Source organism: Jaculus jaculus, chromosome 10, assembly GCF_020740685.1.
Source record: "Jaculus jaculus isolate mJacJac1 chromosome 10, mJacJac1.mat.Y.cur, whole genome shotgun sequence".
NCBI classification, from domain to species: domain Eukaryota; kingdom Metazoa; phylum Chordata; class Mammalia; order Rodentia; family Dipodidae; genus Jaculus; species Jaculus jaculus.
Genome location: NC_059111.1, coordinates 60,105,589 through 60,130,666, shown reverse-complemented (window position 1 = coordinate 60,130,666; position 25,078 = coordinate 60,105,589). Strand labels below are relative to the sequence as shown.

Sequence of the window (25,078 nt, the reverse complement as noted above, 5' to 3'; positions counted from 1 at the left end):
CAAAGACTTTGATTATCATATGGCTCCTTTTCAGGTGGGAATTATTCTACCTTATAGCTTCATCTTCTGAACTATGTGACATCCAGCCTGACTATGCTGCATGAAGAGGATGAGAAGGACACATGTTTGGGGATTGTTACAGAAAGTTTGGTAGGTTACACCTGGAAGTGGTACAATCAAACACCTGTGCTCAAATTCCACTGGTGAGTACTCAGGCAGCCAGAAACATCCATGTGCAAAGGTGCTGTGAAATGTGGTCTAGCTGGAATAAAAAGTAAAATAATTTTCTGGTCTCTGCCACAATATAGGAATAAAGGTAGAGAAGAAAAATGAGAAAACAGAAATGAGAAGTATCAATTAACTAAGGGAGATAATCTTGTCCTCATTCATGAGAGAAATAATGTAAAAGACATGTTAGGGCTAGAGAGATGGCTTAGTGGTTAAGGTATGACTGCAAAGCTTAAGAACCCAGGTTTGATTCCCCAGTACCCACAGAAGACAGATCCATGAGGTGGTGCATGTGTCTAGAGTTTGTTTCCAGTGGCTGGAGGCCCTGGCATGCCAATTCTCATTTTGTCTACCTTCTCTTTCTGCTTATAAATCAAAAAATAAATATTTGAAAAGAAAAGATGAGTTAAAGAATGAGTAGAAAGTAGTCATCTAAGGAGTTGGGAAATGAATATATGTCAAGCAAATGTGGAAGAAAAGCAGGGGAAACTACTCACCATTCCCTGAGCCCAACTGATAAAATGAGAGGCAAGGAAAGAAAATAAAAATGGAGTGTCTGAGTGTCAAGTTGACAAGTGGTAAACTTGTCATGACTAACATTGATGCCAAATTGATAGGATCTAGAATCACTGAGGTGACAAACCTGTATTATGGAAGGTAGTTTCTAGATTAATTTCGGTAGGAAGACCTACTCTAAATGTTGGTGACATTATTTCATGGGCTGAAGTCCCAGGATGAATAAAAATGAGAAATCAACTTGACCACCAGTGTTCATCTTTCTCTGCTTCCTGACTATGGATTGAATGTGACCAGACACGTCAGGTTTTTGCTGCCATACTTCCCTGCCATGATTGACTGTACCCTTGGATTGATTTCAGAAATAAACCCCTCTTTTCTTAAGTTGCTTCTTGTCAAATATTTTGTTACAGCAAGTAATTAAATTCATGAACTGAGCAAGGGCATTCATTCTTTTCTGTTTCCTGACTTGCTGACTCATGTTCCTGATGCCATGTTTGCCCTGTCATGACATGTCTTCAAATTGTGAGCTGAGATTAGCCCTTTCTTCCTTAAATTGCTTTTGTCCCAGCAATAAGAAAAGTAACTAATGCACAAATTTGGTACTGGGAAGTCAGGCTGTTACTCTAATGAACTTGATCATGTTAGGTCTTTAGAATTAGTTTGGGGAAGGAATGTGGAAAAGTTTGATACTTTAGGCTAGAAAGCCTCTAGAATGCTGTAAGCATAGCTTAATGGGCCATTCTGGTAGGAATTTGGAAGACCAGAATGCCAAGGGAACATAGACAGTGGAAGCCTATTTCATAAGGTTTCAGAGGAGAATAAATACTCAGAAATGGGCTAGATGGTATTCACATTCTACCCTGGCAAAAACATCTGGTTGCATTCTGCCTGTGTCCTGAGAACTTGAATAAAGCTGAACTCAAAAGTAATGGACTGCCAGGTGTGGTGGTGCACACCTTTAATCCCAGCACTTGGGAGGCAGAGGTGGGAGGGTTGCTGTGAGTTCAAGGCTACCCTGAGACTCCATAGTGAATTCCAGGTCAGCCTGGGCTAGAGCAAGACCCTACCTTGGAAAAACAAATAAACAGTAAGGGACTAATTTAGTGGAGGCATTCTCAATATAGGATAGCATCAGGCTATGTCATGGTTACAGTTCACCACTATGATCTCAGTCTACACAGAAAGAAAGAGAGAAAGAAAGAAAGAGAGGGAAGGAGGGAATGGAGCAGAATTATATAAAAACTGTACAGTTTGCAGACAAAACAAGGGAATTTAAAGTTACAGACTTTAATTAAAGTTTCAAGTGCTGTGGAAGTAGCTGAGATTATTAGAGATTAATATTAATTAAAGGGAAGCCTCCTGTGCTAAACTGTAACAATAGAAAAGGTGCCCAGAGGGCATGAGCTCACCCATCAAATGCTGTATCTTGTGAACATTTCTTTGTTTCAAAAGAGAAAACCTAAACTGTGAATGCTGCTGAAGATGTTTCTTGATAGAAAACAACTGCCTAGGGAAGTGTTTCTCCAAAGTCATCACACAGAGGCCAGTACCATTGTGGTCCAAGAGGACCAGGCTCCATCTAGAGCTGGCAGTAGAATTTGACAGCATTATCCACATGATACTGCTTTTGTGGGCATGATAGATGCAAGAGTGAAGGTTTGTGGAGGCATGTAGCAGGTTTGCATGCAGCAGGGAAGGTGACCCTGTGTCCAGGAGGGTATGTGTATTGCAGGCAGAAGAGCTATAGCAGTGGGGCCAGCAAGCCTTTTGGAACCCAGATGTTTCAAACTATACAAAATAAGCTTTTGTGGGAGTCATCAAAAAATTGATAACAGTTAGTTTTCTTAATGCACAACAACAAAAGTTTTCTTAATGCACAACAACAAAAAATGAATTTAAATGTGTTATGAATCCAGCATGTTTCTTGCATTGCTCACTCATGTTACCATTCCCTGAACTCACTGGACTAATTGTTCTGAACACTCAACATGCTCTTTGCCATACACATGAAGTCACATCACACAATGCCAATGAATGCTGCTTAAAACACCTTGGCTCAAACTTGAGACTATTTTATGCAATGTGCTACAGTGATTTTATAGCGCATACACAGTTTTATGCTTTTATAGACACATAATGGCTTAATTGTGGAAAAAATGACTTTTAATATTGCCCTACCATTATTCTTCGTAATATAAGCATTAAATAAGTACCTCTTTGGAGTGCATTATTGTTAAAATGTTTGATTTTTAAACATTGCCATTGCATTTGCTGGCTTGAGTTTCAAGAAAACTTGTTAAATGAATTCTAGCTTGGGATTAGTATAGCATTTCCAAAAATGTTTGGGAACGTTCTCAACATTTGTCTGCCATTTTGTACTATGTGTTTATGTGAAGTGATATTCACAGCATTGACAATTATACAAACAAATTCTGATCAACTCTGAAAGACAGTGAAGATGCTTACATCAAATAGTCCACTAATCTTCAATTGTCTGTGTAAAAATAGATAAGTCACATGGCTCATTAACATTCATATTTGCTTTTGTCTTTAATAAATGTAAACATATGTATATCACGTAAATTATATGTATACCAACATTCTTTGGTTTTAATGTAAATTTCTTTATGGTTTATGATCAGTAAATGTTTGATTTATATGCCTTAATTTTTAAAATTATTATTATTTTTTTGAGGTAGTGTCTCACTCTGGCCCAGGCTGAACTGGAATTAACTATGTAGACTCAGGGTGACCTCACACTCATGGTAATCCTCCTACCTCTGTCTCCCAAGTGCTTGGATTAAAGGTGTGTGCCACCATTCCTGACTATATGCCTATTTTTTTTTATACCTGTATCCAGGGTCATGTAAAAATTTCTTGAGTGAAAAAGGGTCACAAATGGTAAAGGTTTAAAAAGCCCTCTTTCAAATGGAGCATTCTACATGAATACAAATAAATAAGAAGGGAGAATTACAGTCATTCTTGTGATGAGCAAATTCACCCCATTCTAAGCAATATAGACAAATGACAGTTCCCCGGCTACTTCTGCTCATACCATTTTATACATTTAAAAAATATCTTTAGGGCTGGAGAGATGGCTTAGCAGTTAGGCGCTTACCTGTAAAGCCTAAGGACCCCAGTTTGAGGCTTGATTCCCCAGGACCCATGTTAGCCAGATGCACAAGGGGGTGCACGCATCTGGAGTTCATCTGCAGTGGCTGGAGGTCCTGGTGCACACATTCTTTCTCTCTCTCTCTCTTCCTTTTCTCTCTCTCTATGCCTGTCACTCTTAGATAAATTAAAATTTAAAAATATTTAAAATATATATTTTTAGTCTTTAAAAATGTAAAAGAAAAAATTTTCTGCATGTAAAAACTATATGAAACCCAAATCTGAGTGTGCACACTCATATTCATGCTCTTGAGTGGCTGTTTTTACATGCAAAAGGAGTAGCTGTGACAGAGAATGCATGGCTTGGGAAGTCCAAAGTGCTCACACTCTGGCCCTTACAGAGAAAGTCTGTCCACAGTCCCCAGAGTAGAGCTTGGGCAGGAAGAAGAGCGCAGCACTTCCCACGCAGGTCCTACAGTAGAATCACCTGTTGAATTCCCAAAACAAATTAGTGCCAAATATCCACCCTCAATAGCTCTAGAATGAATTGATCTGGGGTGGAGGTGTTTTAAAAAGTTTCTCTTGGTTTAAATGTGAGTCAGGGCTGAGAGCCAGGTTAGAACATTGTGTACAAGTGCAGAAAACTGTGTTTATGCTGTAAAAACACTGTAATTCATAACATACAATAGTCTCATGCCTGAGCACAGGCATTTCAGGGAGCATTTGTTGGCATTGTGTTATAATGACATCATGAGTGAGGAGGAACAAATGACTGAAGGTCTGGACTTCCCAAGTTTCAGGCGTAACAGTTACAGGACCTGTGCCTTCTTTCCGCAAGGAACTCAATGGACCCCAAGCCTGTCTTTGGAGGAAACAAATCAGTGACCAGACTCGACTGAAGGAGGGAAAAGAGTTACTGTTTCTCATTGTGATACAACTTATAATAATGCTTTATTATATTTCATCTTCTATGTCCTTGAACCATTGGTTCTAATGTCCCTGGACTTCCATGTAAGACAGGCACACCTGGGCTGGAGAGATGGCTTAGTGGTTAAGCGCTTGCCTGTGAAGCCTAAGGACCCCGGTTCGAGGCTCGGTTCCCCAGGTCCCACGTTAGCCAGATGCACAAGGGGGCGCACGCGTCTGGAGTTCGTTTGCAGAGGCTGGAAGCCCTGGCGCACCCATTCTCTCTCTCTCCCTCTATCTGACTTTCTCTCTGTGTCTGTCGCTCTCAAATAAATAAATAAAAAAATAAAAAATAAATAAAAAAAAAGACAGGCACACCTTGGGTGTATAGTACACACCTTTGCAGGAAGCCCTGCTGGGCCACTTCTCAGGATATACTCCAACAGGGAACCCTTGCTCCATTTTTACAGAATGCTCTCCATAATTATTGGTGGTCTTTGAGGGAAGGGGAGAAAAGACAACTCTATCAGAATCCCATTCTCCACTAGCACTGTGGGCACAGGATAGCTGTGGGGCTGCAAGGCTGCTCTGAGCTATTATTGTGCCTGGCTCTCTCTCAGCATGGTGCCACGCAGACAATGCTGCACACCCAGAGCATGGGGGATGAACAGTAAATATGACACTCTGGATTTTTTTTTAATCTTGTCAGTTTTTCCCTGATTTGTGTCCTTTATCCTAGCCCCTCTGCTATATAAGCTTCTCAGAACTAATGCCCATAACGCCACCACCCACTGGTAGCAGCAGGCTGCTGGGCCACTGTGGGGTTCTCATTGCTTAGATTTACAATGTCTGCCATTATTCAGTAACTGTATGTGTTAACCCAGTGGCACAAGGTTGCTCTAACACCTTCCCCTCTGGTTTCTCTTTCCTCTGGGGGCCAACAGCAACGGCAGGTGTGCCGCCCTCCTAACTCTGCGTTCCTCAGCCAGCACATGCCCCATCCTACAACCTGCCAGTGCTGGAATCGCTCCTGCTGAAACAGAAGGGAATGCAGAGCAATTATGGAACTTAGAGGAGCTACTGCCATGTTTACAAAGTTAAAAATACATCTCAGAGGTATTTCTTCGTCCTCTTATAGATACCAATCCTCCATCTCTTTTCTTTTATTAAGAACACATGTTATTAAATCATGGCAGGCATACAGTCAAGCTCTAAAATGAGCGATAGCCACTGAGGCTGCTGGAAGTGACTCCAACAGTGAACATGTAGCTATTGGGAAGTGAAGCATGACCATACCTGTTTGCTCTCTTTAAACATCTCCCTGGAACAAGTTATTCTTTTCACACTTCTGTAATTCTAGTCAGTTTCCATAGTAGATCCCAGTTAACTAATAAGTGTTCTGATCATGGGTATTTTGGCTCCTGTGAAGTTCACCTTTGTTGAATTTCTTCTCCCAGAATGCAGTGGTGTCTCAAAGTGCATTTGCCCTTAGCACCTATGCCTCGGGGCTTTAGGGGAAAGAGCAGCAGCTGCGGGTGGAGTAGTGGCTCTTATGAGCGGTTCTGGAATGGAATGCCCACTTACATCTGATTGTGGAAATTTTGCTTTGTGAGGGACTTAAAAACAGAAATCCTATTGGTTAGAGAAGTGTAGAAGAAGGGAAATAAACTGCTTTTGGTGGTTATGAGGTCTTCACAGGGGAAAGCCAGGATCCCTGGGTCAACTTAAAAGGAATGTAGGCTTGTAAACACTTTGAAATCACCAAACACCTTATCTACAAATGGGCATGAATTAACAACTTGTAAAATCACGCTGTTCTTTGTAGACTTGTGACAGATCTGACAAAAAGGTGATGACAGGAGAATGCTGGGTCTCTCTACTTCTCACTGTCAATCCAAGTGTGGGCTCCCAACACTGCCCTGCCCACTCAGGCAGTCAGCCTCTAGGCAGCAGAGTAAGTGAGCAGTACTGCTTTTCACAGTGTACCTGTAGTTCTGTTTGTATTTAGAGGAAGGTAAAATAGTAACTTCTCTTAGGATATGCACAGAAGAGTACAGAAGCAAGCAAAAGTAAACAGAACCATGCCAAGGAAAAGCAGGTAGGTTCCAAATGCATCTGAGTTAGGTAGAACAAGTGGTGAACATAACACAGGGCCAGGGGAATCCCTGCAGCCCACAGAGTGCTTTGCAGAGTCTAGCAGAGAAAAAAGGAAAGGGAAGGGCTTATGAGACGTCTGGAATATTCCAGGTACTTGCTGTTTCCTGTGTGTTTGGTTTCTTATTCCCTCTGTAAGAAGAGTTGTGAAGATTGTTTATGTTCCTTTGATACAGTAGAACCTAGTCTTACTAGGCACTCTTAAAGATATACCAAGATAGTGGATGGAGATTCTTCTATACTTTATTCCATATCATGTTACAAGAAAACAACAGTGACAGCTGACAAACCATTACATCCTTTACAATACGGACAGGTTACAAATATGCAACATGTAGTGTTCCCATTCTCCTTACTATGTGTCATGTTGAAGTATAATGATTTTCTGAATGATGCTAGCACATTTCATAGGCACCAACCTCATTAGAAAGCACACATCTCAGTGCATCATAATAAACAAAAAGAAATAAAATATGAAAACATCCACTACCAAACAAAGAACATATTTTGTATGTGTCTCTAACATATGCTGCCACGAAAGGGAGATGAGAATAGGAAATTGCTTATTTTATTTGATTTAAATGTTTTATTTTGGTATATGAGGAAACAACAATTCTAACATACAGTTTCCTCTGTCTGCAAGCCAGTAAAGGAGGTGGACATTATGCACAATTCTGCAGCATATTCCTATGTACAGGGGCAGGCAACAATCTACCCCAGTAGGTACAGACTAAACATCCTCTTATATAACGAAGATTGCAAGCCCAATAATATTCGCAGATGAGTGTCTTATATGGATGCATACTTAGGGTACTCATTATATTGGCTGTCAATATACACACCAAGGAAATGATACATATTAAGAGGGTCTGATTTCTGTACATGTCCAAAGGCTCCCTTGGAAATTTTTCTAGTCATTCTTGGGAACTAGAAATAGCTTTTTACCTTGTGTGGTAGGTACACAGGTGCCTCTGCCTTATGGCCTTTTGTTTTTTAAATTTTTTTCTTTTCTTTTGATGAGCACAGAAAATATTTCTTCATGTCCTATGTATCTTTATTTCTAAACCAACCTTTTCCTTTAAGAAAATGGAAATTAAGTCCCATACCTACTTTCATAATACTGTGTGTGCACTGATGTAGGCTTGATACAATCACCATGCAAAGGTGTTCATACTATTCTTACCAGCTGTCTTAACTCAAGCTATTCCTTCATATAAAAATAATCTCATAAAGCATTCCAGTGCTTTTCTAATAGTATAATAATCTGTTAATGAACAGTCTGTATTGATTTTCATGATGCCCTTGGAGAGGGCAGGAGAGAAATGTAGGGAAGTAAGAAAGAGACAATGTGACTACAAATTGGAAAGGGATAAAGGAAAGAAGGATGGAGGAGGGAGAGAGAACAATCTTCAGATACTCTTTGTTGTTGTCAAGGATGGGGACCTTAAAACTATCTAACCTCATAGGTATGTCTGTCCTGAGACAGACTGGCCACCCCCCACACTGAGCAGTGTTATGTCTTAGTTGCCAAGATATGCTGTCTAGTTATCTATGACAAAGGTGTGGCTCTCTCACCTTCTTCACATTTTTACTTGAGGCCTTTTGACATTAAATTGTATCAAACTTCCTAGTTAGCAACCCCATTAAATTGTAAGATTCAATCATCAAGCTCTTTACTTAAACCTATTGAAATATGAGCAGTATACCTTTCTCCCAAATGAATGAATGACACCACATGAATCACAGGGAAGGCCATTTCTAAGTACATGAAAAATTTTCTCCCCTTATTTAATAAATACCAGTTCAAGTATGCTTTAAGTCAAAATACCTTTAAAGCCTTCCTTCCAGTAGATGGAATGTATGAAAGAGGAATGAAAATGATTTTTTAGGTAGGAAAGAGTAACAATTTTCACCTTGGGTGTCTTTTGCTTCCTTTAAAGTCAATAAACAAATAATTTCTTGTTTTGTACTTGTGAGATGGTGATGCATACCTTGTCTGGATAGGATGGGCTCTGCCTTGACATGCCCCCACCTGCTCCAGAGAGAGTACTGTTTTAAAGTTTAGAAAACCTGGGTCTACTTTCCTGGCTATACTGGATTTGACCATAAAAAGCTTTTCCCTCACCCCATTCTCAGAAAGCCCTTGTCAAACTGGATCATAATTCCTAGTCTTGATCCTAAAGCTGCGTGACACATTTCAAGATTATAGTTGCTCCTCTGTCTGAAGAAGGGTAAAACATAAAACAATGTGTACAAATGTGTTTCCATGGGAATTTGTGTTGAGCGATGCAAAGGTCATGTTTTACATGAGGTTTCCTAAGTACCCCTTGGCTTCAGCATTACTGCGTTTCTGCAGGGAGGACTCCTGAGGGAGTCACTGGCTCCAGACAGCTCCCTCCAGTCCAAGGTGCAATGCAGGCCAATGCCCTTTCTCCCAGTGCCACAGACTTGCCCACATCTTCCAAGGTACTTGGGTTCCTTAAAGCCAGGGAAGGTGGATTTTTCTTTCCGTTTCCATCATTACAGCAGAATTCTGGCATTGTTTCTAAAACTTGTGATGCAGTTATTCTAAGAGCCTTGTTCAAAATCAGGTACCCAAGATGCTTCCAACCAGCTTGGAATTTTTATTTAACACTTTAATTCAAAAGTGTTTTGTTGTAACTGAGTAAACGTTTAACTCTGAAATATTTTTTAAAATTTTTTAAGCATTACTTGGGTAAGGCTGCTTTTAGGACTCATCCAACTCATCCAAAATTATAACTTCTTTTTTGCACCCAAGTTTAAACATGATATTCCTCGTATTTTTTCCAGTTAAAAAATAATAAGAGTAATAGAGTGGATGGAAAAAATAATAAATGTTGATGAGACTCAGAACACACATGTAAAAAGTTACCTTGATTTCTAGAGGTTGAAAAGTAAGCCATTGACCCCTGTCTTTGCTCTCAGTGCTTGCTTGGTATTTGTTTCTTTGCTTCTTCAGAAACAGTTGTGCTATGAGGCTTGAAAATGCTAAGCAGATTTTGATATCCTATATAAGTGTGTGGTTATCTCCAAGGGTGGGGAAACACATCAGCAAATGTTCTCAAAAGGTGAGCTCAGGTAGGGTCCCACCTTCTGGGACAAAACTGTCTAGTCAGAGAACAGGGATTTGCTCACACCAAACATGTCTTTCCTGGTGGTTGGAGAACGTGTTCTGCTCTTAAACAAAACACATTTCTTTATGCCACTGTGTGGTTTTCAAGTACAGACATTATTGAAGAAGTGTGAACACCAAATGTGTTGTCTTAATGTCTTTAAGACATGGATGGTGAAAGCGTAAAAACCTTCACAGAGACGCTGTGCTGCAGAGGGAAATCAAACGAAATCAAACGCAAAAGACTGAAAAGAATACATGCCATGTAACAGTAAGCAAAGCTTAATCTTCACATAGTTCTTGGAAATCACAAGGTATCCAAATGCGTGCAAGGTTTTAAATAAATTGCAGAGAAAACAGGGTCTTGCCAGCTTCAATTTTCTCATAAGTGAAATCCACCCCAGGGAGCAGGAGGAAACTGATCCACCAGCCCTGTGCATTACTGGCTACTTCATTAGGGATGTTTTTCTTCTTCCTTGAATGATGACAATTTAATCCTAAAAGGAGGAAAGAGACAATTGTTAGTCTTTAAAAAAATGCAAAACTTCCGGGCTTGGTGGCGCACTCCTTTAATCCCAGCACTAGGAAGGCAGAGGTAGGAGAATTACCTGTGAGTTTGAAGCCATCCTGAGACTACATAGTTAATTCCAGGTCAGCCTGGATCACAGTGAGACCCTACCTTAAAAAACCAAAAAAAAAAAAAAAAAAAAAAAAAACCCATAAAAAAAATAAAAAAAAAGCAAAACTTACATCATTTATTCTCCTCAATTACTTGAGACATTAAAAATTGATCAGGTTGGGCTGGAGAGATGGCTTAGCGGTTAAGCGCTTGCCTGTGAAGCCTAAGGACCCCGGTTTGAGGCTCAATTTCCCGGGACCCACGTTAGCTAGATGCACAAGGGGGTGCACATGTCTGAAGTTTGTTTGCAGTGGCTGGAAGCCCTGACGTGCCCATCCTCTCTCTCTCTCTCTCTCTCTTTTTCTCTCTTTCTGTTGTTCTCAAATAAATAAATAAATAAATAAATAAAAATAAAAATAAATTGATCAGGTCAAAGTGAACCGATTCCTGTTCTCTACAGCTATACCAAGCACATATATTTGAGGTAGAATAATTGCCTTAATGAGATCATTTCTTTTTAACATGATAAACAAAACTTCTGGCTGTTTCTTACCTTAAAATAATTTGACTCCATGAATGCAAATGGGCTAACATTCTCTTGGATTATTAAAAGAAAATGAAATTCAACAAAATTCCTTCCCTAAATCATTAGTAGCAATACTGGTCTTAATTAAGTGCCTGTAGCATCATACAGACCATTAAAAGAACATATCATTGTGCTCATTTTTATGAATATGAAATTGAAAAATGGATCATATGCATGCTTTTTAGAAAATCAGCAGCACATGATTCCTTGGTCGCTTGTTATCAGTTATTTTAGATTCAGTGGAATAGAAAGTGGCCAGCATGACCTTCTTCCCAACATCCTGTATAGGACCACGTGTTTCCAATAAAACCTGCCTGAAAGCTGGAACCCCTAATATGTGAGTGGTTCAAGGAGAATGAAGGAATAGTCCCTGAGTATTTCTTTATTTTTTAAAAAATGTGTTACTTATTTGTTTGTACTTTAAAGGTAGGGTCTCACTCTAGCCTAGGCTGACCTAGAATTCAGTTTGTAGTCTCAGGGTGGCCTTGAACTCACTAGGATCCTCCTACCTCTGCCTCCTGATTGCTGGGATTAAAGGTGTGGGGCACCACACCTGAAAGTAGTTCTTTTTAACCCATATTCATCTTTTTGTATCTCTTCAGATTGGGAAGAGAATACTTGGCCAGGCAAGGCATGGGACTTAAAGGTTAAAATTCCTTAGCTTCACTTTATCCCAAAACCCATTCATCTACTAGACTTAGAAGCTCATTTCTGCTACTGAGGCCGGCCACACCTGCCTGTCCCTGCCATGGGGAGACTCTGTTGTCATCCTCTGGGAACCTTAGCCAGAGCTGCTCCCACAGGTGCTGACTGCCTGGGGGAGCTCATAACATCCTTGCCCCCATGAGCTGTCACACTGAGGACACTGCCCTCAGTTGGCAGCAAGCTAGCAATGCTCTGACAAAGAGAGCAAAAAGTTTTGCTCATTAGGATAGTATCATCACCCACCCTCAACTCATCTCTCTCATTCACTATGATGAGGTTGTCATATTTTACACTTCTGCTCAATTCTTATTGCTCTTCTTCCTTTCCTTTCTGAGCATTTGCAATTACATTTATTTTCATTCATGGTTCACAAACTTTCTCTTAAGGAATTTGGTTTTAAATTATTTATTCATTTATTTGAGAGTGACAGAGAGAGAAAGAGGGAGAGGGAGAGGGAGAGAGAATGGGCGCGCCAGGGCCTCCAGCCACTGTAAACGAACTCCAGATGTGTGCGCCCCCTTGTGCATCTGGCTAATGTGGATCCTGGGGAATCGAGCCTCAAACTGGGGTTTTAGGCTTCACAGGCAAGTGCTTAACTGCTAAGCCATCTCTCCACTAACCTTTTCAATGTTGTACAACCATGGTCTCATCACCTTCAAAGGGGACTCCATATCTCTGAAGCAGCCATTCCCCATTCTTTCCTTGCCTCATTTCCTAGCAATCATGAAATCACCTCTCCCTCTCAATGGCTTTACCTATTCTGGATATTTCATATAGGTGGAATTATGTAAGGTGGGATCCATCGTATTGTAGCTGGCTGCTTTTAATTAGTGTGTTTTTGAGGTTCATTCATATTATCCTATGTGTCAGTACTTCATTATTGGGTATACCTGAATAATACTGTACTACATAGATATTTTCATCAACTTTTAAACTATTTGCTTTATCAACTCATTTGTTTGTATATATTTGGGTCATATCACTCTAGCTATTGAGAATAAATTTTGTGGCTACTTGAACATTCATGTAAGAAGGTGTTTTTCTAATCCATGTTCAACTATTTTGGTTATATATCTAGGAGCAAAATTCTGGGTAATATATCAAGTCTATATTTAAATTTTTGTAGAATTTTCCACAGTGGTGCACCATTTACATTCTTACCAGTAATGCAGAGGGTTCCAATTTCTCTATAGCCTTCCTTATACTTGTGTTATAGGTTTTAAATTATAGTTTTCCTATTACAGTGAACTGGTTTACATTGACTTATGGTTAGTGATGTCAAACCTCTTTTAATGTGCTTACTTGCCATATGCCTATCTTCTTTAAGGAAGTATTTATTCAAGTCCTTTACTAACTTTAAAATAGAGCTTTTTGTTATTGAGTGGCAGTTCTTTATATAGTTTTGGATATTACTCTCTTATCAAATACAAGATTTGCAAATGTTTTTCCTGTTCTATGGATTGTCTTTTCACCCCATTATGTCCTTTGAAGTGTGATGAAGTCCAAATTACACATTTTTATCTTGCTGCTTTTACTTTTTGTGTCACATTTAAATTTCCAATGTGAAACCCAACATCACAAAGATTTGCTCCTATATTTTCTTCTATGAGTGCCTCTAGTTTTAGCCCTTGTAGTTAGATCTTTCATCCATTTTTGTTACTTTTAAATAAATGATATAAGGTAGGGATCACCTTCTGTTCTTGAGAGTTCTTTGACTAGGTAGAATGTAAACATTCCATTCTATTACTGTTTTGGGAGAGGCCCTGATATCAATGGAGACCACACAAGCCCTTTGCTACCACTAATTCTTAACGCCTCCTCTATTGTTGATATCTCAAATACTTGCTGCTGTGTGTGCGGTTCTCTGTGTGGCTCACCTGGTCACTCCTTACCCCCGCCTGGTTGGGCATAGACCTCTTTGCCTGGAAGTTGCAACTCTAGCAACAACTATAGAGAGCAGCCCTCTTAGTCCCTATCCCCATACCACTTTCTTCAGGGGAAATAAAGAAAATCCTCCTTTGCTGTACCAGCTGCTGGTATGTAAGCACACATTCTGAGTTAGGCCCGGACTCCTTTTCTGAGGTTTCTGATATTCAGGAGAGAGAGGGTGCTTGTTCCTGCATTGTTTCTAGCACACTTCTCCGCTGCAGGTACCTTTACCCAGTCCCCAGCCCCACTACCATCCTTTACATTTATATTAGGCAGATAACAAAAGTGTCCTTTTGCTTCTGTCTAGTTTAAACAGAAATTAAGGAACTTTGTTTTTTTTTTTTTCTTCACACTAGCTTGCCTAGGCACAAACTTTCTGTGACTACACCCAAGTAACATAGTCTTTGCCTGTTTCTTCTCCTTTCTACCATTTTAAGCAACAGAATGGAAACCTGGTCCACAAGCTGAATTTCTGAACCCAAGACTTTATTTAGTCCCTTTCAAAATACTTCCTGTAAAGAAGCAAGTAAGGACACATGTGGTATCATTATTACTGATTAAATGTGGGTTTGTTAACCAATGTGTCCTCAGGCATAGCTCAGGTATGACTCAGGCACTCAGTAAGTAGTTGATGAATGAATAGAAGGGGCGAAAAAGAAGGATCTAAAAGCCTGGGAGTGGGTGTTCTCTGACATGGAGTTTCCTTTGACACATTCAGTGACAGCCTCAGCTCCTCCTCATGAACTAGCAACTCTGTACCTGCCATTCAGGTACTATGTTGGATACAGAGGACATCCACAGATACACCACCAGTCAAGAAGGTGGGGCTGGAAACACATATTGCTTACTCCATGATACTGTATTTGAAATGAATGGTTTGATATTCAATATATTTTACTTCCTCTAATAATAAATTATGTTGCCACCTTACACCTGTTACTATCTTGTGGAGCTAATTTAAGACTTACTTTTTTGGCCACATATACCTAACTTATGGTGTAAGCACAATTGGATAATAAGGGATAGTATATAGTATCAGTAATTGGTGAGTAAATGGTGAGTGCAATGATTATGGTAAGTCCATTATTCAGGGTTGGGAGTTGGCATTCAATGGAAGAATACAAGAATAAGAAAATAATGGGGGTAGGAGGATGGCTTGGCCATTAAAGGAACCTGTGGGCATACCCTGCCAGGCTGGGCTCCATTCCACAATGTCCATGTAAATCCACTCATGGGCCAGGTGCATTCGCAGTGGTAAGAGACCCAGTCTTTTTTTTTTTTTTTTTTTCTTTTTGAGGTAGGGTCTCACTGTAAGCCCAGGCTGTCCTAGAATTCACCATGTAGTCTCAGGGTGGCCTCGAACTCATGGTGATCCTCCTACCTCTGCCTCCGGAGTGCTAGGATTAAAGGCGTGTACCACCATGCCCGGCTAGGAGACCCAGTCTTAAAGAAGGTGAAGTACAGTCAATTTTGATGTCAACATGTGTGTTGCATGACACGTGTGTGAGCATGCACATAACTGAAATAATCTAAAAAAGAAAATAATGGGGTGCCAATGACAGTAACACATCCATCACTGTGAGAAGACTGAGCAGTCCACATTGTGCCACTTGCCCTGCCTAAAGCTTTTACCTGATCATGTATGTCCCTTCACATTAGCTTTAATTTAATGAGACAATATAAACATTTTAGAAATCTAAATGTTATCCTATAGTTCATGGGTAAGGATATATAGAAGTAAAATATGACAAATGTAAATCCTCCCCTCACATGTGGTTGATCATTTAACACAATGCATGCACGTATCAAGGGACAGTGACTATGAGGGAGAAGCTCAACAGTGTGTACATCTGCCCACAGGAATGTAAACCATATCATTAGTGGGTGCCATTTATATTTGGCTTTCAGTTTTTACACTGTTCTTTCTCTAAAATGAATGTTTTAAATAAGAAATTGGATTCAATTGATAAAATCCGTATTCAGAAATGTCTACATAGGGCTTCTCACCTATAAATATTAATTAATTAGATTGCTGGTACCCATAATGCAACTTTGTTCTGACCCATGTGCCCTATGAACTAGATATTTTTTGGATTCAATTTTCTTAAAACCAACTATCAGCATCGTGTGATGGAGGAGATGAGAAATGAAAATGAGCAGTCCCGCTGTGCAGGTGGGTGACCTGTGGGAGAGAGTTTGCCTGGTAGGATTTTTACACGAACCATCAGACACAGACCAATTGATTAGATCATCTCATACCCGCCACCAACTAGGCTCAAGAGACTAATTAGAGAGAGTACTGCCTGCGCGGGCACCCCATTGACACCTAATTTGCTCAGCCAAAGCCTTTGGGGAAAATGCATTATCTCTGCAGCTGCACTTCATGCATTTCTGATTCAAGGCACAAGTAAGGAGTGCTTCATCACTCTTTTGAGCAAACTGAATGTAGAAGCCCTTAAGTGGTAAATGCAAGCAAACAGAGCCAAATTAAGAATGGGCCAGGCTCTTTCTAATTCCCTGTGTGCTTCCAGATAAATCCTTGTGTGTACACACACACACACCCCTGCACACATACATGCCAGAGGGACAGAACAGCCAAGGCTCCAGCTCAGGGTGCCCCAATATGTTCAGATGGTCTGTGTTTCATGCTGGCCTGTTTACTCTCTCTAAGGTTTAGTGTTTGTTTTTGTGTTTGTGTGTGTGTATTCCTGCTCCACTGTCCCTCCTCAAAGTATTCTTTTTTTCTACAGGAAAATGGATATTATTTTTTCCTTTTCCTCTAAGACTCACTGGAGAGAAGTGATTATTTTGGCTCAAAATTGAAGCAACTCTAGGCTCTTTGTTCATCACCTAACTTGTGAACAGATATTGTCCAATGAATGTGTTGCTCTGGGGCAATCTGCTCATTTCTATTCAGGAACTTCTTGTGACAAAGTGTCTACATAACAGTGAAGGAAGACACTAAAAACGTGACAGAAAGGAAGCTACCTCATGCCTACAAATACAGTATAGAATTCATAAAACAAGTAGGTTCTTTTCTTTTATTTATTTATTTACTTATTTATTTATTTAGAGACAAACAGACAGACAGAAGGAGTGTGTATGCACACGAGAGAGACAGACAGAGAGAGAGAGAGAGAGAGAGAGAGAGAGAGAATGGGTATGCCAGAGTCTTTAGCCATTGCCAATGAACTCCTTATGTATGAGCCACTTTGTGTGTTTGGGTTATGTGGGTACTTGGGAATAAATCCTGGGTTGTTCAAGCTTTGTAGGCAAGTGCCTTAACTGCTGAGCCACCTTTGTAGCCCTAGTAGGTTCTAAGTAAGAAAAAAAAGGAATCTCACTGATGAAGTTTCTAACAGAGTAGAACTGATGATAACTTCTTTCTCAAATGCACACACCAAAGAAGTGGTGAATAGGAGGCTTCTAAAGAAGGTCATGTAATTAATTATGCACTTGAAAAAACAAAAATGAAAACAATAAATGATATAGTAATAAGGAAAAATTAGGGTGGCTTTGTGCCAGATTGAGAAGATTTTGAGAATGGCTTTCAATAATGCTAGAATAAAGGAGAAAAACAAAGCAAAATAGAACTTCACACATGGTGGCATTCTTTAGTGGACTTATGCCTTTTCACTCACATATTGGATGGATTGGTTTACTCATAAATTCTGGAAAAATATAATTCCACTCTGTAAATTTTCACATTTATTATTTTATTAATAATTCAATAAATATTTTTAAAAGTAACATTATTTGCCTGACTTTTAAAAAAGTATTCAAAACTGAACTTATTAGAGTTTCTAAGTGAGTGGATTCCAGAAGCCATCAGAATGATTTTCTGACAGTATTCATTGAAGGAATGTTTGAAAAAAATCAAGAGATTAGGACATTTACTAAAATGCATAAAGTCTGAAGGAATATTGTTGAGAATAAAGTTCAGAACTCTCACAAAGTATCATGTGTACAGCTTTCACATGAAAATTGTCTGGGAAAACCAACTAACCTGTCTACTTTGAAACATTTTGTTCAAAACACTAAGAAAAACTAAAGTGAATCTTTGTATGTAATTTATCTTTAAGCACAGTTCACTATTGTAGAGAATTAAGTCCACAAGTAAGATATAAAGTGATAAGTGACAAGGCAAACATGGTTATTATATGTACACACATATAAACATTCTCATGTTTATGTATGCTCATATTTACACATATCAGCTTTTATATGACAGATTTTATATTAACAATGGGCTTAAAGTAAGTTTTTGATTTTTTTATATTTTATTTTTATTTATTTCTCTGAGGTGGGGGGAGAAAAAGGGCACACCAGGGCCTCCAGCTACTGCAAATGAACTCCACATGCATGTGTGCCACCTTGTGCATCTGACTTTATGTGGATTTTGGAGAATTGAATGTGGGTCCTTTAGCTTTGCATTCAAGTGCTTTAGCTGCTAAGCTATCTTTCTAGCCCAAGTTTTTGTATTCTTATTGAATTCAGATAATTGGAGAACAGCTTAACTTACTTATTTGTTCAGTGAGTTCATGTCATGAATTACTTAGAAATACAGCTTTTTTTTGAGACTAACACTTTAAAAAAAGTGTTTCTAAGTCTACAGCCTACAGTTCCTTGTTAGATGGGGGAGATGATATGAAGCAGAAGGAAGTAGGAATTTAGTTAAACCTACTTCTCTAACTTATCACACTTCTTTCCCCTTAGATGAGAACACATCTTTGAGACCAGGAAGACAATATTAATTAAAGTGAATACTGAGATAGACAGGCTTTGTTTTAAGCTTAACAGAAGGTCCATCATTCAAAATAGCCCAAATCCTTTAAGTTGAAAGCTGTTTGGTAACATCCATATGGATGCACAATTCACTAATTGCAGCAACTTCGCACATTTTAAGCTTTGTGCCAAAGTAGTGATTTTAATTAAAAAAATTCAGGCAAGGCTGTAAGTCTGACATTTCAAAACAAAGCATTTCTCAAATGAGGAGACAGGCTTAACATATCATTTTAATAATCATCATTACCAACAAACATTTATTGAAATCCTCATTAAACACCAGGCATTATATGAGGTATAATTAGCATTGATTGAAAATAATGCTCTATTTTAATGGTGTGGCTATTTATTAAATCAAGTTTATGCAAATGTCAAACACTGGTCATATTTTACACACAGATGGACAAAAGGATGGCAAAGCTGGAACTGCTGCCTACCACTGTGGAAGAAAAAGGTGCTGGGAAATTCCTGAACTAGCCTTCTCAGAAACACCAAGACACATAACTATATATATGTATGAATAGTGAAATAGTAAAGTATATTTGTATTTGTGTGAAATCTATTTATATATTTTAAAATTATGTGAGGCTTAAAATAGCTCATTGAAATCACTTCAAGGATTTCATATTATTTGAATCTTTTTTTTTTGAATTTTTTCACTAGTTATGTACACAGTGTGTATGCAGCTATGTTGGTACCATCATTAGCCTCCTCCCTGTATAACCCCCTCCAAAGGGACCCTCCTCATTGGGGAATGTGGGTCGCACATTGTCGGGGTAGCCATCAGTTATGTGGAAGATGCAATGTCTCTGTGCATAATGTTCTAAGTTGCAGCACTAACAATATTCCCACCCCCTCTTCCACAAATTTCCCTGAACCATGTTGGGTTCATTTAAGGAGTACTTCAGTGATGAGGTCTTGGGAGCCTCTGTGTCTCTGGGTATATGGTTTTGGTAGGAGTTGAGTGTTCTCTGTGTTTATCTCCTTCACCATTGTGCTGGTACCAGGTTCACCAAGAAAGCAGAACTGCTGCTCATTTCCCCAGTTACTCTATGGTTTCACTGAGGTGCAATGGGCTGATTCTCTCCTCAGGTTCTGTATCCATCTGAAAAAGAGAAGCAAATTCTCCAAGGGAAAGTGAATTCAGCACCAGATAAATGGGATAACCATTGTTATTTTAGAGAGAATTTAATAGGTGTATGTCCATGGTTGGTGGGAACTTGATAATGGAGAGCAGGCTTGTTTTGGGGATATGGTTTTGTCTTGTTTCCCAGTTCCAGCCATGGGTTCCATTCCACTGAGCAGATCAGTTAGGCAAATCAAGAGCAGTTGGTTACCCACCATGGCTGTGTGCCACTATTGCACTTGCGTGAGCATCAAGTTAGGTTGTTTGCTGCTGAGTAGTTTAGACCATGAGTTGCTTGGACAGAGATTGGTCATTTTCCCCCAGTTGCTCATGTAGCACCTTCTTAGCACTAGATGATCTAATTGTCTAGTCTCTTCCCGATTCTATCCAGGTCTCTCCATGTTCTGTACTGACAGAATATAGTGTCTTTGGCAGTAGGGTCTTACCATTAACCTTTGGTGGGTCACCAAAAACTCTGACAAAATCTATCTTCCTTTGGGAAAACTTGTAGGTCTCTCTGATCAACAGCTCATGGTGGATGTTAACTGCATCCTGGTACTGGGAGATACATGCCAGTGCCAAGGAAAAAGAAGGAAGAAAATGATAGGTAATACAAAAGAGAAGAGGGAGAGAGAGGGGGCGGGAGAGAGAGAAAGAGAAAGAGGAGAAAATTAAGGTTAGTCTTCCTCAGACCCTCTCCAGGCCCTGACGAAGTGAAGAAGATTCAGCCTTTTAATCTGTCTTTCAGAATATAGGATTTTATGGTACCATTTCCATTTGGGTCCAGTTTTGGGTCCCAAGTTTGACCATTTTTCTTCAAATATTATTGTGTCATTTTTCCTTACTGCTGTGTAGAATTCCATTGTGTAGATATACCACACCTTCGTTATATATTCGTGTAATTATGGACAACTGGGTTGATTCCAGCTCTTAGCTATTATGAATTGAGCAGCTACAAACATGGTTGAACCAATCTTTCTGAACTGAGGCATGGAGCTTTTAGAATAAATGCCCAGTAAGGGAATAACTGGGTCTGTTGATAACTCTATAGTCAACCATTTTAGGGGTCTCCATATTGTTTTCCATAGTTGTTGTATCATCTTTCCCACCAACAGTGAATAAAGCTTCCTACTTCCTCACACCTTTGTCAGCATTTATTTTCATTAGATTTTTTTAATGTTTGCTATCCTTACTGGGATAAGGTAGAATCTCATAGTTGTCTAAATTTTCATTTCCCTGATGATTAGGGATGTTGAAATTTTACTTAAGTGTGTGTTTGCCATTTGTATTTCTTCCTCTGAGAACTCCCTGCACAGTTCTGTGCCCCATTTTGTGAGTGGGTTGTTTGACTTTTAGTTGTTTAGGTTTTTGAGTTCTTTGTAGATTCTAGAAATTAGGCAACTGTCAGTTGTATAGCCAGCAAAAATTTTCTCCCATTCTGTGGGTAATCTATTGACTCTGGTTATTTTATGCTTGTCTGTGGGAAACAAAACAAAACAAGACAAAACTTTCAACTTCATGATATCCCAATGGTTGAGTGATTGGTTAAGTTCCTGAGCTACTGGGGTTTTGTTCAGGAAGTGTTTTTTTCCCCACTCCTATATCATGAAAAGTTCCTCTTACTCTTTCTTCCAGTAGTAGCAGAATTTCCAGTCTTATATTGAGGTCTTTGATCCATTTGGACTTGATTTTTGTGCATGGCAAGATGTGTGGAACAAGTTTCTTATCATTCAAATGGTTACCCAATTTGTCCAGCACCATTTATTGAAGATGCTGTCTTTTATTCCAGACTACATTGTTAGGGCCTTTGTCAAATATCAAATAGCTACAGTTACTTGACACAAAGTCCAAGTCCTCAATTCTGTTCCATTGGCCTATAATCCTGTTTTATGTCAGTACCATGTGTTTATATTACTATGGCTTTGTAATATAGCTTTAGATAAGGTATGGTGCTGCCTCCAGAGGTATTTCTTTTGCTGAGGATATGCTTGGATATCTGAGGCCCTCTGCCATTTCATATGAATTTTGAGATCATTTTTTCTATCTCTGTGAAGAAAAATGTTGGGTTTTTATTACATTAAATATGTATATTGCTTTTGGTAATATTGCCGTTTTCACAATGTTAATTCTGCCTATCCAGGAGGATGGGAGATCTTTTCGTTTTCTCAAGTTCTCCTCAATTTCATTCTTTAGTGTTTTTATGTTTACATTGTATGGCCTTTCACATCCTTGGTTAATATTATTTTAAAGTCTTTTATTTTTTATTGCTATTGGAAATGGGCAATGTCGCTTATGTCTTTGTATCTTTGTCTTTAGCATCTAGAAAGGCTACTGATTTTTGTGCATTGATTTTGTATCCTGCTACTTTGATGAAGTAGTTAGTCACCAGTAAGGGTTTGAGATGGAGGTTATTGGGTCTCTATGTATAGAATCATGTCATCTGCGAATAAAGCTAACTTAACTTCTTCCTTTCAAAAACTATACCCCTTTTATTGCTTTCTCCTGTTCCAGTACTACGTTGAAGAGCAGAGGTGAAAGTGGACACCTCTGTCATTCCTGATCTCAATGGGAATTTCTTCAGTCTCTTCCCATTAAGTATTATTTGGGCTTTAGGAGCCTTATATATAGCCTTTAATATGTTGAGAAGTAATTCAACCATGCTAATTCTTTCCAATGTTTTGATCATGAAGTAATGTATTTTGACAAAGACCTTTTCTGCGTCTATCAAAATGATTATGTGGTTATTGTGTTTAAGTTTATTTATGTGATGTATTAACATTGACAGATTTCTGTATGTTGAACCAACAGTACATTCCTGGGATGAAGCCTACTTGATCAAGGTGAATAATGCTTTTGATGTGTTGTTGAATTTGGTTTGTGAAGATTTTGTTCAGGATCTTTGTGTCTAAATTCATCAGAGAAATGGGCCTATAGTTTTCTTTCCTTGTGGCATCTCTGCCTGGTTTTGGTATTAGTGTGATACTAGCTTCAAAGGAGTTGGGATGCTTTCCCTATTATCCAATTGTGTGGCACAGTTGAAGAAAAACTGGTTTCAGGTCTTCCATGATGGTTTGATAGAATTCAGTTGACAAGCCAGCTGCTCTTGGGCTCTTCTTTTGGGGAAGGTTTTTGATTACTATTTCAATCTCAATGGGTGTGATAGGTTTGTTTAGGAATTAATCTGCTCTGAGTTTAGCTTGTGCAGGAGTTCAGCCATTTCCTCCATATTAGCCAGTTTTGTACAGTAGAGGTTTTTGAAATAAGTCCTGATGATTCTCCCAATGTCACTTAAGTCTGATGTGTTCTCTCCTTTTTCATTTCTAATTTTGGGAACTTGAAGTGTCTCCTTTTTTTGCTTGATCAAATGGGTCAGGAATTTTTCAGCCTTGTTTATTTTTTAAAAGAACCAGCTCTTTGTTTAATCAATTTTCTTAATTGTTTTCTTAGTTTTGAATTCATTAATACCTGCTCTGATATTCATCATATCTTTGTATCTGGAGCTTTTTGGGTTGGATACTTAAATGCTTCTAGGTGGATGGTTATGTTATTGATTTGGGATCTCTCTGTCTTGGTAATGAAAGCATCAAGTGCTATGAATTTTCCCCTGAGGAACGCCTTCATTGTGTTCCATAAGTTTGGATATGTTATGTCCTCATAGTCATTCACACCTAGAAATTTCACAATTTCATTTTTTATTTTGTCCACTAACCATTCTATTGTTTAGAAAGTGTGTTGCTCTGTTTCTAGGAGCTGGTGAGATTCTTTTGTTGTTAATTTCTAGCAATACAGCATTGTTATCTGATATCATGCAGGAAATGATGTCAGTCTTCCTAAATATATGGAGGCAGACTTTATGACACAATATATGATCTATTTTATAGAAGTTTCCATGGGCTGCTGAAGAATGTCTAATTTGTGGATTTGGGGTGGAATGTTCTGTAGATGCTAGGTCTAATTGATCTATGGTTTTGTTAAGCTCTCTTACTTCCCTGTTAATTTTTCTGTTTCATTTATCTATCTATTGCTGAGAGTGGAGTATTGAAGTCCCCAACTATGATGGTGTTGGTGCTTATTTCTGTTTTGTTGTGAAGTAGGTTTTGTTTTATGAGCTGTGGTGGACCTGTGTTTGGTGCACAAAGATTGATGATTGTGATATCCCCTTGTTGGATCACTCCCTTGCTAAGTAGGAAGTGGCCTTCTTTGTCATTTTTGATTACTTTTGATTTGAAGTCTATTTTATCTGATATTAGTATGCTACACTTGCTTGTTTTTTTTTATTTCCATTTGCTTAGAATATCATTTTCCAACCTTTTGCTCTGAGGAGGCATCTGTCTTTAGTGGTGAGGTGGGTTTCTTGAAGACAGCAGATTGAGGGTTCCAATTTTCTGATCCACCCTGCCAGCTTATTTCCCTTGATGGGTGAATTAAGGCAATTCATATTTTAGGTAATAACTGTGAGGTGTGATTTAATCCCTACCATATTGTGGTGGCTTATGTGGTTTGGTGTTTTCTCGGACTGTGTAATTTTTTGTGCCTTCTCTGAGTTTGGTTATTGTGATCTGGTACTTGTAGGCACTTGAGATTGATTATTTGATTCTTCTGTGTGGAAAATTCCCTGAAGTACTCTCTGTAGGTTTGGCTTTGTGTTCACATAGTTGTAAAGCTGAGTTTTATCATGGAATGTTTTTCTTTCACCTTCTATGATGAGGGATACTTTTGCTGGGTAGAGTAGTTTTCAATGGAAGCCATAAGTTCTTAGATTTTGCAGTGTTCCATTCCAGGTCCTTCTTGCTTTCTAGGTTTCCACTGAGAAGTCTGAAGTAATTGTGATGGGGTTTCCTTTGAAAGTGGTGTGCTGTTTTTCTCTAGCTGCTTTTAGGATTTTCTCTTTGGTGTCAATGTTTAGAGTCTTAATGATAATGTGTCTTGGAGAGTTTCTCCTTTGGTCCAGTCTGTTTGGAGTTCTGTTAGCTTCTTGTAACTTGATGGGACTATCTTTTCAGTGAGTGGGAAAGTTTTCTTCAACAATTTTGTTGAATAAGTTCTCCATGCCTTTTGTCTGAATTTCTTTCCTTTTCTGGTATTCCCAGGATCTGAATGTTGATATGTTTAAGGGTATCCCAAAGTTCCCTCATGTTCTGCTCACAAAATTTTTGAACTTATTGAAACTTTTGGACTCACAAACTGTTTCTCCTGGTTATCTCCCAGTTCTAAGTTTCTATCCTCCATGTGGCTGACTCTATTCTTGAGAGCTTCTATAGAGTTTTGGGCTTGTTC

General features: G+C 38.9%; 1 protein-coding gene across 2 annotated transcripts in view; it reads right to left on the bottom strand.

Annotated features, from left to right (window-relative positions):
- Window positions 1-7,143: 7,143 nt before the first annotated feature.
- The window catches only part of Cdk14 (cyclin dependent kinase 14), a 707,419-nt gene continuing 689,484 nt past the window's right edge, over window positions 7,144-25,078 (bottom strand). For both annotated transcript variants that reach the window (XM_045161059.1, XM_045161060.1), the window contains one exon: window positions 7,144-10,548. The gene's annotated coding sequence lies outside the window, so the exon portion shown is untranslated. The remainder of the gene's footprint in view (window positions 10,549-25,078) is intronic.